Raw genomic sequence first — 12,121 nt, 5'->3', positions numbered from 1 at the left:
CGCGTCCTCTGCTCCGGCTCGTCGGACGACGGGGTCGGGCCGTCGCTCCCGCGTCAAGGAGGAGGACGCCTCGCCACCATTTCAGCCGGCTGATACGTCTCAAACGTATCTATAATTTCTTATGTTCCATGCTACTTTTATGATGATACTCACATGTTTTATACACATTATATGTCATTATTATGCATTTTCCGGCACTAACCTATTGACGAGATGCCGAAGAGCCGCTTCTTGTTTTCTCGCTGTTTTTGGTTTCAGAAATCCTAGTAAGGAAATATTCTCGGAATTGGACGAAATCAACGCCCAGGGGCCTATTTTTCCACGAAGCTTCCAGAAGACCGGAGGAGATAAGAAGTGGGGCCACGAGGCGACGACACGCCAGGGCGGCGCGGCCTGGGCCCTGGCCGCGCGGCCCTGTTGTGTGGGTCCCTCGTGTGGCCCCCTGACCTACCCTTCCGCCTACATATAGTCTTCGTCGCGAAACCCCCGATGCGAGAGCCACGATACGGAAAACCTTCCAGAGACGCAGCCGCCGCCAATCCCATCTCGGGGATTCGGGAGATCGCCTCGGCACCCTGCCGGAGAGGGGAATCATCTCCCGGAGGACTCTTCATCGCCATGATCGCCTCCGGATTGATGTGTGAGTAGTTCACCCCTGGACAATGGGTCCATAGCGAGTAGCTAGATGGTCGTCTTCTCCTAATTGTGCTATCATGTTCGATCTTGTGAGCTGCCTATCATGATCAAGATCGTTTATTTGTAATCCTACATGTTGTGTTTGTTGGGATCCGATGGATATTGAATACTATGTCAAGTTGATTATCAATCTATCATATATGTTGCTTTTGTTCTTGCATGCTCTCCATTGCTAGTAGAGGCTCTGGCCAAGTTGATACTTGTAACTCCAAGAGGGAGTATTTATGCTCGATAGTGGGTTCATGCCTCCATTAAATCTGGGACAGTGACAGAAAATTCTAAGGTTGTGGATGTGCTGTTGCCACTAGGGATAAAACATCGATGCTTTGTCTAAGGATATTTGTGTTGATTACATTACGCACCATACTTAATGCAATTGTCTGTTGCTTGCAACTTAATACCGGAAGGGGTTCGGATGATAACCTGAAAGTGGGCTATTTATGCATAGATGCATGCTGGATGGCGGTCTATGTACTTTGTCGTAATGCCCTGATTAAATCTCATAGTACTCATCATGATATATGTATGTGCATTGTTATGCCTTCTTTATTTGTCAATTGCCCAAGCGTAATTCGTTCACCCAACATGTTATTTATCTTATGGGAGAGACACCACTAGTGAACTGTGGACCCCGGTCCTATTCTTTACATCTGAAATACAATCTACTGCAATTGTTCTTTACTGTTCTTCGCAAACAATCATCTTCCACACAATACGGTTAATCCTTTATTCACATCAAGCCGGTGAGATTGACAACCTCACTGTTACGTTGGGGCAAAGTACTTTGGTTGTGTTGTGCAGGTTCCACGTTGGCGCCGGAATCCACGGTGTTGCGCCGCACTACACTTCGCCGCCATCAACCTTCAACGTGCTTCTTGGCTCCTACTGGTTCGATAAACCTTGGTTTCTTTCCGAGGGAAAACTTGCTACTGTACGCATCACACCTTCCTCTTGGGGTTCCCAACGGACGTGTGTTAATTGCACGCATCAAGCACTTTTTCTGGCGCCGTTGCCGGGGAGATCAAGACACGCTGCAAGGGGAGTCTCCACTTCCAATCTCTTTACTTTGTTTTTGTCTTGCTTTATTTTATTTAGTACTTTGGTTGCTGCACTAAAACAAAACACAAAAAAATTAGTTGCTAGCTTTACTTTATTTACTATCTTGTTTGCGTTCTCTATATCAAAAACACAAAAAAATTAGTTATTCGCATTTACTTTATTTATCTTTTGTTTATTTCATCATGTTTCCTCCTAAGTACACTCTGGAAAAAATACCGGTAGGACAAGGGTCTATCATTGGAAGAGATAATATAGAAGAATTTTTTACCCATGTTTGTATGGATGAAGATTTTGAAGATATACCATTATTAAAATTTGCTCCTACTTATGAAAGTGCTTCCGCCTATTTAGTACACATGTTGGAAACTAGATTTGTTAATCTCAATCCCATAATACAACATATGTTTCTTACACTTTCTGATATGGAGAGGGGTGAAAAGAGAAATTTTGTTTTAAAAGTCCTTGTTAGAGAATTTGAAGATATAGTTAAAGAAGCTAGAAAAGTTTTATCAAGCATAAGAGGCTTGGTTTGTTCCCTTATTTTAAAAAAACACTTGAAAAGATGGATATGGATAGAATAAGGTACACTAGTAATGTTAATGATGGTAAGGAAATTAAAGTATCGATACCTAGCAAGCTCCTAGGAATGCATGAAGCTCTAGAAAATAATTATGCTTGGCTTGTTCCTGAAAATTTGTTTGATGAGAATAGTAAGCCTAAAAGCGTACAAAGAGGAGTTACTTATATAGACCAGATACAATGCATTGTGGAGGAAACTCCCAACACCCCTGGTAATGATGTTGATGCTTCTTCTCTTGATAACACTTGATTCACACTTTCTGCGCCTAGCTGAAAGGCGTTAAAGAAAAGCGCTTATGGGAGACAACCCATGTTTTTACTACAGTACTTTTGTTTTATATTTGAGTCTTGGAAGTTGTTACTACTGTAGCAACCTCTCCTTATCTTTATTTTATCGCATTGTTGTGCCAAGTAAAGTCTTTGATAGTAAAGTCAATACTAGATTTGGATTGCTTGCAAGAAACAGATTTCTTGCTGTCACGAATCTGGGCAGAATTCTCTGTAGGTAACTCAGAAAAATCTGCAAATTTACATGCGTGATCCTCAGATATGTACGCAACTTTCATTCAATTTGAGAATTTTTATCTGAGCAAGTTAAGTGCCCCTGTAAAATTCGTCTTTACGGACTGTTCTGTTTTGACAGATTCTGCCTTTTATTTCGCATTGCCTGTTTTGCTATGATCGATGGATTTCTTTGTTCCATTAACTTTTAGTAGATTTGTGCAATGTCCAGAAGTGTTAAGAATGATTATGTCACCTCTGAATATATAATTTTCAATTATGCACTAACCCTCTAATGAGTTTGTTTTGAGTTTGGTGTGGAGGAAGTTTTCAAGGGTCAAGAGAGGAGGATGATACAATATGATCAAGAAGAGTGAAAAGTCTAAGTTTGGGGATGCCCCCGTGGTTCATCCCTGCATATTTTAAGAAGACTCAAGCATCTAAGCTTGGGGATGCCCAAGGCATCCCCTTCTTCATCGACAACATTATCAGGTTCCTCTAGTGAAACTATATTTTTATTCAATCACATCTTATGTGCTTTGCTTGGAGCGTCTGTTTGCTTTAGTTTTTGTTTTTGTTTGAATAAAATTGGATCCTAGCATTCTTTATATTGGAGATATTACGCTCTGTTGTTTCGTATGAACACATGTGTTCTTAGCTTTATTCTTAATGTTCATTGCGAAGGTTGAACTACCTCGTTCATTGATATATGGTTGGAAACGGAAAATGCCGCATGTGGTAAATGGTATAATGTCTTGAATAATGTGATACTTGGCAATTGTTGTGCTCATATAGATCATGTTTAAGCTCTTGCATCATGTACTTTGCACCTATTAATGAATAACTACATAGAGCTTGTTAAAATTTGGTTTGCATGATTGGTCTCTCTAAGTCTAGATATTTTCTGGTTGAGGTGTTTGAACAACAAGGAGACGATGTAAAGTCTTATAATGCTTACAATATGTTTATATGTGAGTCTTGCTGCACCATTTCATACTTGAGTTTGCTTCAAACAACCTTGCTAGCCTAGCCTTGTATTGAGAGGGATTCTTCTCGTGCATCCAAAACCTTGAGCCAACACCTATGCCATTTGTGTCCACCATACCTACCTACTACATGGTATTTCTCCGCCATTCCAAAGTACATTACTTGAGTGCTACCTTTAAATTTCTATTTTTTTCCTTTACAATATATAGCTCATGGGACAAATAGCCTTAAAAACTATTGTGGTGAAGAATATGTACTTATGTGTCTTATTTCTTAATAAGTTGCTTGTTGTGCGGTAACCATGTTTACGGGGACGCCATCAACTTTTACCTTTGTTGAATATCATGTGAGTTGCTATGCATGTTCGTCTTGTCTGAAGTAAGGGCGATTTTCATGATCAAATGGTTTGAGTATGCATATTGTTAGAGAAGAACATTGGGCCGCTAACTAAAGCCATGAATAATGGTGGAAGTTTCAGTTTTGACATAAAACCTCAATCTCTTATGAGAATATTACCCGTTGTTGAATGCTTAAGCATTAAAAGAGGAGTCCATTATCTGTTGTCTATGTTGTCCCGGTATGGGTGTCTAAGTTGAGAATGATCAAAAGCGGGAAATCCAATGCGAACCTTCTCCTTAGACCCTTGTACAGGCGGCATAGAGGTACCCCTTTGTGACACTTGGTTGAAACATATGTCATGCAATGATAATCCGTGTTAATCCTAGCTAATTAGGACAAGGTGCGGGCACTATTGGTATACTATGCATGAGGCTTGCAACTTATAAGATATCTTATACATAACTCATATGATTTATTACTACCGTTGACAAAATTGTTTCTTGTTTTCAAAGTGAAAAGCTCTAGCACAAAAATAGTAATCCATGCTTCCCTCTGCGAAGGGCCTATCTTCTACTTTATTGTTGAGTCAGTTTACCTATTCTTTCTATCTTAGAAGCAAACACTTGTATCAACTGTGTGCATTGATTCTTACATGTTTACCTATTGCACTTGTTATATTACTTTGTGTTGACAATTATCCATGAGATATACATGTTGAAGTTGAAAGCAACCGCTGAAACTTTGTTATCTTTGTTATCGTTTACCTACTCGAGGGCGAGTAGTAACTAAGCTTGGGGATGCTTGATACGTCTCAAAACGTATCTATAATTTCTTATGTTCCATGCTACTTTTATGATGATACTCACATGTTTTATACGCATTATATGTCATTATTATGCATTTTCCGGCACTAACCTATTGACGAGATGCCGAAGAGCCGATTGCTTCGTTTTACGCTCTTTTTGGTTTCAGAAATCCTAGTAAGAAAATATTCTCGGAATTGGACGAAATCAACGCCCAGGGGCCTATTTTTCCACGAAGCTTCCAGAAGACCGGAGGAGATAAGAAGTGGGGCCACGAGGCGACGACACGCCAGGGCGGCGCGGCCTGGGCCCTGGCCGCGCGGCCCTGTTGTGTGGGTCCCTCGTGTGGCCCCCTGACCTACCCTTCCACCTACATATAGTCTTTGTCGCGAAACCCCCAGTACCGAGAGCCACGATACGGAAAACCTTCCAGAGACGCAGCCGCCGCCAATCCCATCTCGGGGGATTCAGGAGATCGCCTCCGGCACCCTGCCGGAGAGGGAATCATCTCCCGGGAGGACTCTTCATCGCCATGATCGCCTCCGGATTGATGTGTGAGTAGTTCACCCCTGGACCATGGGTCCATAGCGGTAGCTAGATGGTCGTCTTCTCCTAATTGTGCTATCATGTTCGATCTTGTGAGCTGCCTATCATGATCAAGATCGTTTATTTGCAATCCTACATGTTGTGTTTGTTGGGATCCGATGGATATTGAATACTATGTCAAGTTGATTATCAATCTATCATATATGTTGTTTATGTTCTTGCATGCTCTCCGTTGCTAGTAGAGGCTCTGGCCAAGTTGATACTTGTAACTCCAAGAGGGAGTATTTATGCTCGATAGTGGGTTCATGCCTCCATTAAATCTGGGACGAGTGACGAAAGTTCTAAGGTTGTGGATGTCTTGTTGCCACTAGGGATAAAACATCGATGCTTTGTCTAAGGATATTTGTGTTGATTACATTACGCACCATACTTAATGCAATTATCTCGTTGCTTGCAACTTAATACCTGGAAGGGGTTCGGATGATAACACGAAAGTGGACTATTTAGGCATAGATGCATGCTTGGATGGCGGTCTATGTACTTTGTCGTAATGCCCTGATTAAATCTCATAGTACTCATCATGATATATGTATGTGCATTGTTATGCCTTCTTTATTTGTCAATTGCCCAAGCGTAATTCGTTCACCCAACATGCTATTTATCTTATGGGAGAGACACCACTAGTGAGCTGTGGACCCCGGTCCTATTCTTTACATCTGAAATACAATCTCATCGCAATTGTTCTTTCTTGTTCTTCGCAAACAATCATCTTTCACACAATACGGTTAATCCTTTGTTCACAGCAAGCCGGTGCGATTGACAACCTCAGCTGTTACGTTGGGGCAAAGTACTTTGGTTGTGTTGTGCGGGTTCCACGTTGGCGCGGAATCCCTGGTGTTGCGCCGCACTACACTTCGCCGCCATCAACCTTCAACGTGCTTCTTGGCTCCTCCTGGTTCGATAAACCTTGGTTTCTTTCTGAGGGAAAACTTGCTACTGTACGCATCACACCTTCCTCTTGGGGTTCCCAACGGACGTGTGTTAATTGCACGCATCACCGGCGAAGAAGAAATGGTGGGAGAAGGAGGTCGAGGCGCAGGCGGCCCTCCGTGGCGACGGCGACGAGGAGGAGTTCCCCGGCCAGAAATTCTTCCTCGGCCGCTCCATCGACGAAGACTACCGGCATATCGCGATCGACCTGCGGCAGGCGGCGGTGTGGTCCGCCAGGGACCACGGCGCCAACTACGTCTACCTCGCCGGACCATCGGAGCCGCCGGCGCCAAAGGAGGAGAAGGCTGACGACGCCGACAGCTCGTCCTTCGGGACGTCCAGCGGCGACGAACTGGACTTCAGCGCCTTTGACTCCCCGCGCAGCTAGATGTTTATTTTTAGCTTTTTAGTTTAAACTCGCGTTAAATTTGTACAAATTTCATTCGAACTTCGTATGAATATCGTTTTCAACATTTAAATTTGATTTTATGAATATATCGGGGCCGCCGGTTTGGGAGCGCCGGTGTGAAAGCAGCGTCCCCAAATAAAGAATGTTGTGCCGACGCCCTCCAAACGGAGTTGCCGGCGTTCCCGCCGTCCTGCCGATGCCTATTTGGGGGATCGCCCGTGGAGATGCTCTTACAAACGAGTATTTGTGAATTGGGTCAAGTTGACTCGAGCTCGCTTCATATCCACCGTTATGTCCCTCCCAAGATTTCTTATTCCCACCAGCAGGACTATGGGACGACCGACCTCCCCTTGTCAGGCAAGACGCCGCTACAGGCTAATCATCTCGCCGTACCATACAAACTGATTAAAGTTTGCCATGCTGGGCAACAAACAGAACAATTTGCTGCGCTTTTGCCACTTGCGCAGTCATGTCAGCGTATTTTCATTTTTCAACGGATTAACTATTAACTAATGGCTTGATCTTTAGCTACGTCCGTAGTACTAGCACCATCATGCATGCACGCAGCACCACACCATGTGTGCATGCACCGCCCGTTCTGTTGCTTTTCTTTTCTATCTCGTCATCAATTGTTCTCCCTCAGTTTTGCTTTACATCACCAACCAATTAAGCATATATAGCACCAACAACCAGGACCTCGCGTGCACATCGATGTGAACGCACAAAATTTAAAGGAGAAGAGAACACTGGAGAAAATTATGGGGTGGATAATGACAATCATGGAGAGTCACATGCATGACCACTACAAGTCTACTCGAAAACAAAAGTCTAGACACTTATGCCATACCGTGCGTCGCTCGCGCTAAAGACCGGCAGGCCAGGCGTAAACAAAAGAGCACGCACGGCACCCATCCTTTTCCTTTGGACATAACCCAAATAGTAGTTAAGTACTGCCCTCGTCATGTTAGCTAGCAAGGCATGCGACGCACCTCCCCTGGCAACGAAAAACATAATTATTAGTGTGATCGACTAACTAATTGTCTAGCTGGAGAGCTTGTCGACAGCATGACAGAGCGGAAGATTCCAGGTGATAATTAAAGGGCTAATCATCCCTGTAGGTGGTTTTTTAAGTGTTTACAGATGAGGCTGGTTCTTACCGTGGCCTGGACATTCCCCTGCGCTTGCAGGGCCTTCTAATTCTTTAGAATCGGCTTAGGGATCTGTAAATAAGTAAGGCTCCGTACTTAGGGAAAACTAATAGTTAACGTTCACTCGACTGATCGATCGATATTGGCCTCTTGCATGCATGCATGTGAGGGCTAATTAGCGGGGAGTGTCTTGGCTAATGATTTCTTGCTGGCGGCGGAAGTGGAGTAGTGTAGGCGCGTGAGTGGCGGATTGGTCTGGCTAACGCGCGCGAGGCGGGTCACGTGCGGTGATCATGTCAGGTGGGCAGCTCGCTCACCGGCGCTGGTCCTGGCCAGGTTTCCGGCACAGGATCGAGCTCGGCGCGCTCGTCTTTCGGTCTGGCACGATAGTAACCTTCGGTGCGATGATGGTGTTGTTGCGTGGTGAATGAATTTCTCGTCCCACGGGGCCACGGAAGCTCCAGGTCCCCATGGAATCCATGATCGATCCGGAGAAATGACGAGAGACAGAACGCAGCGAACCGTGCACGTGGGATCAAGGGCTCGACCGGTCCCGCCCCACGCACAGGCACAGCGACGTGTCGCGCGTGACGACGCTCCCCGTCACGTCTCGCGCGCGGCCTTCCAATCGAATCGTGGGCGCCCAGGGCCCCCCGACCGACCCAAGAAAAATGAGACCTTGAATCGTCCAGTGCGGTCACGTGGGCGAGCCCGACTGCGACCTGCCCCTCAATCGGGTCCGGCCGCGCGCGCCCTCACGTGAGTTGCTAACCCGAACGTTGGTCCACCCACAGTCTGTTGTGTTGTGCCGCTGTGCCTGTGCACGGAGGACCCGACGGCCGGTTCAGGCTGCAAGCGGCAGCGGGCCGTCTGCGGCGCCGCGATTTAGGCCCAGTTAAACGCATCTGCTGTCACCCACGGATTCTTTTATAGAACAAACGGCGTATGCGGGCCGGCCCGCAGATGCCGCATATCGCAGCGAGAGAGCATATCGCAGAGAGCCATCACAGTTCTTCCTCGTTCGGCTCCCCCACTGGAGCGCCGCCACGACCACCATGGCCGCCATTCCTCCTCCGGCTCCGGGGGCCTCTCACTCTCCTTCAACTCCTTTACCACCTCCAGGGCCCCCCATCTTGGCCGATTCCTTGCCCCCTTCCTCGATTCCCTCTCTCCAGTCAACATCCCCCAAGGCCGGCGACGGAAGCCGAGGGCTAGGCCGGCAACGGCGCCAAGCAAACTAGGTTTAGATGGCGGAGAACCACCTCTCCGGAACGGACGGCGTGGGGAGGGTGGGCGACCAAGAGATCGATGACGGCGAACGGCAGCGTGGCAAGGACGGCGGCGGTGATGCCCGGATGCGCACGGATGCGGGCGGCGGGAAGCGCCCGGAGCGCAAGAAACCTAACGGGAGCTCCCTCGTCCCCACCATCATCAAGGTAGCGAAAAATTGCAGACTTTTTCTGTAGTTCCTCTCATTTTATACAGGCATTGTTCAGTGGTAACTAGCACAGGCATATGATACAATCTGGACAAATTAGCCATGGCTCTGTAGATATCCTATTGCTTGTTATTCGTTCCGGTGATACTACTTATAGCTACTGAATATATATTGATGCTAGCTGTTTCAGATTTTTTTGGCATGCAACCAGTTAACTGAATTTCGTATACAAGAACATGTGTAAATAACTAACCTTTGCAGCATCTTCACATGCTTGTTCCAGACTGCGCAATTGTATTTTTCTTAGTATAATCGGGAAAGCAATGGCGAGAAAAAAAGTAATATAGAATATTCGAACCATCAACTTTGACTAATATTTGGGCAAAATCCGAACGAGCAACCGAACATGCATATCCGGCTGAGTGCAGTTTCGAAATGTCCAGTAGAGTCTCAGGCAGGAGTAATAGAAAATGTTGCTTGATATTGCTATAATACTTGATTTTACGAATAAGTTTTCTAACTTAAATAGAAAATGTGGTTTACACTTGTGTCCTAACTATTTATTATAGTACAAGAATTACGAGTTCATCGACATAGTATATTAGGGGTACAAACTCAACCTTCATGCCGGGAACATGGCGGAAGAAAGCCTACGAGTGATTGTGAGTGGTAGTGACCACCATGTCCAACGGACACCATATGGTGATCGAATTGTTAAACCTAGAAAAGATGGTATTATGATGACAACTTCGGGATAGGAAGATGTGACTACTTTGTTCTTTTAGGCTATATAAATTATATCCCAAAGTTTGCTTGGGATATTGTTTTCTTGATTGTTTCTATGCGTCTGTAGACCTTTTATGCATAATGATTTCTCTTTATTCAAACATATGTTTAATAGGAATTATTGAACAGAGCCTAAAATACATAGTTCTCTTTGTTTAATAGGCATCTCAGATTCAACTGGGAGAGGGCAAGCTTCACAAAGGGAAAACCCGAAAGCCAAGATCAGAGAAAATAAGAAATATCAAGGTTCCTTTTTTTGGCTAATTTGGTTTTACTTAGTTCATGATCATTTCAAACACATGTTAATCCCTAGTTTAATTGTCTGTCTTAATTTTTAGGGAGACCTTCCAGTGGGTTCAAAGTCAACCAGTCCATTACTTCGATCTCCAGTCCAATTAACAAGTTCACCAGGAGTTAATATGCTTGCCCGTTCTGTAGCAGTGAAAAGAGCATCAGTAATAGAAAGGGTTGCTTCCATTAAAAGAGCAAAGATGACGGAGTTCACCTAAGGCATCACAGCACCCACCAAGTTTTACTCAATTAAGTTCCCCTTCTCTTGAAGATCTTTCACCTGGTACAAGAACTACCAATTCACATGGTATGATCTGCTTCCATGTATTTGTATATTGCTCACTTAGTTTTTGTTTGCTTTTGATGTGCTAACTAAACTTTTTCCCATGCATGTAGCATCAAAACAAAGACGCCGCAAGTTGATATCAGCCATATGGACAGAAGATGAACCTATATATAAGGATGGGAAGCTTGTGGAGCTTTCCTTGCATCATAACAGTACTCATGATATTTAAGTTCCTATTATTAGCACATGTTCTGCTACATGGTCATATAATGTTTTATATGAGATACGGGCAGTAGCTTCAGTGAATGGAGGGTGTTCTGGTTCATTTTGACTGCCTTAATTTGTAGCAATCTGATGGCGTGTATTTCACACGTTCGTTGGGCAACCCCAAGAGGAAGGTATGATGCGCACAGCAGCAAGTTTTCTCTCAGAAAGAAACCAAGGTTTATCGAACCAGGAGGAGCCAAGAAGCACGTTGAAGGTTGATGGCGGCGGGATGTAGTGCGGCGCAACACCGGGGATTCCGGCGCCAACGTGGAACCTGCACAACACAACCAAAGTACTTTGCCCCAACGAAACGAGTGAGGTTGTCAATCTCACCGAGCTTGCTTGTAACAAAGGATTAACCGTATTGTGTGGAAGATGATTGTTTGCAGAGAAAATAGTAAAAACAAGTATTGCGGCAGATTTGTATTTCAGTATTAAAGAATGGACCGGGGTCCACGAGTTCACTAGAGGTGTCTCTCCCATAAGATAAAAGCATGTTGGGTGAACAAATTACGGTCGGGCAATTGACAAATAGAGAGGGCATAACAATGCACATACATGACATGATAAGTATAGTGAGATTTAATTGGGCATTACGACAAAGTACATAGACCGCCATCCAAGCTTGCATCTATGCCTAAAAAGTCCACCTTCGAGGTTATCATCCGAACCCCCTCCGAGTATTAAGTTGCAAAGCAACGAGACAATTGCATTAAGTATGGTGCGTAATGTAATCAACAACTACATCCTCGGACATAGCGCCAATGTTTTATCCCTAGTGGCAACGAGCACAACACAACCTTAGAACTTTACGTCATTGTCCCAGGTGTCAATGCGAGGCATGAACCCACTATCGAGCATAAATACTCCCTCTTGGAGTTAAAAGCAAAAACTTGGCCGGAGCCTCTACTAGTAACGGAGAGCATGCAAGATCATAAACAACACATATGTAATAACTTGATAATTAACATGACATGGTATTCTCTATCCATCGGA

The 12,121-nt window shown here is 44.7% G+C and overlaps 1 long non-coding RNA gene across 1 annotated transcript; it reads left to right on the top strand.

The window, feature by feature from the left end:
* The first annotated feature begins 9,447 nt into the window (after positions 1–9,447).
* On the top strand, positions 9,448–10,704 carry LOC124653176. Its single transcript, XR_006987822.1, has 3 exons — positions 9,448–9,493; positions 10,444–10,527; positions 10,620–10,704. It is a non-coding gene; the product is annotated as an uncharacterized LOC124653176 (long non-coding RNA).
* The last annotated feature ends 1,417 nt before the right edge of the window (positions 10,705–12,121 follow it).

The sequence above is a fragment of the Lolium rigidum genome, chromosome 5 (assembly GCF_022539505.1).
Source record: "Lolium rigidum isolate FL_2022 chromosome 5, APGP_CSIRO_Lrig_0.1, whole genome shotgun sequence".
In the NCBI taxonomy this organism is placed as follows: domain Eukaryota; kingdom Viridiplantae; phylum Streptophyta; class Magnoliopsida; order Poales; family Poaceae; genus Lolium; species Lolium rigidum.
The sequence above is the reverse complement of the archived record's forward strand: the minus strand, read 5'-3'. Positions and strand labels throughout refer to the sequence as shown.